Genomic DNA, 1,216 nt, shown 5'->3' with positions numbered 1-1,216 from the left:
AACTCAAAAGACACGTTCAGCCGGTTTCCCTTCTCCCCAGGCACTTTGAATGTCTTTAAAGAGGTCATTGAAAACCAGGCAATTTTCGTGGTTCTTTCTGGCCCAGCTGATTGGGTTCACCACGTCTCTCTGTCTAAACCATTATCTGCTCAAATCTTTGACCCAGTTTCAGCCCCTGTGAGCAAGAAAAAAGGTAAGAAAGGAAAATGGAGGCTTTTGTCTCCATGGCATGTGAAGCCACAACTGACAGTTTTCACCCCAAAGTGCAGAGATGCGCCGTACTGGAGATGCCAGAGTTTAAGGTGCAGGGACCGACAAGCTCTCTCCCCGGTAAAGTTTCCTCCACCTGCTCCCTATCCCCACACCCAACCCCGTGACCCGTCATCGGATGGTGGTGACACGTCACACAATGTTGAGGAGATGTCATCGGTGGGAAGGAATTTAGGGTATCAGCGTGACGTGGGGCTCATGGAGGTTTGGGGGCGGGGGGAATCTTGCCTTTTTTGGAACATTACTGGACTCCCATTGCATGAGATATGTTTAGTTCCAATAAAATCCCCCCAAGAATCTGCCAGTCAGAAGGTCTTGGTCTTAATTTACTCTGACTGGCACCCTGGGGCCCAAGGCTTAGTGGGCCATAGGCCTTGGTAGCCATATAATAACAGCTGCCTTGGAAGATGGTATGATGTGTAAGGAGCGGGGGTGGGGGTATGTGGGAGCCACTAGCGTGGTGCCTGGCTCTCAGTAGATACCCACAAACGGTGGAGATGGTTACCTTTCCAACGTGCCTGGCAAATGTATTAGCCAAGGACTAGATGGCTCTGGCTTCTTTATCAGCTGGACACTGGGCATTGGTCTTCTGTCACTGGCAATAACAAACTGGCCTAGAACAAGACGCGTTTACCGTGTCATAGTTTCTGTAGGTCAGGATGAGGTCCCCACCTCCTTGCTGGCTGCCAGCTGGGGCTGTCCTCTGCCTGGTCCTCGTATGTAGTCCCCTGCACTTCAGAGGCAGCGACGGCACATCGGATCCTTGTCATGTGTGGCATCGCCACATCTCTTTCTGTCCCCAGCCGGAAGAAGTTCTCTGCTTTTAAAGGATGTGATTAGACTGGGCTCCAACTAGATACTCCAGAAAATCTTCCTGTATCAAGGTCTCTAGTCCTAATCACATGTACAAAGTCCCTTCTGTCGTGTGACAAACTATCCATAGGTT

The sequence above is a fragment of the Pteropus vampyrus genome, unplaced genomic scaffold (assembly GCF_000151845.1).
Source record: "Pteropus vampyrus isolate Shadow unplaced genomic scaffold, Pvam_2.0 Scaffold183, whole genome shotgun sequence".
In the NCBI taxonomy this organism is placed as follows: Eukaryota; Metazoa; Chordata; class Mammalia; order Chiroptera; family Pteropodidae; genus Pteropus; species Pteropus vampyrus.
This window is presented reverse-complemented; position numbering follows the sequence as displayed.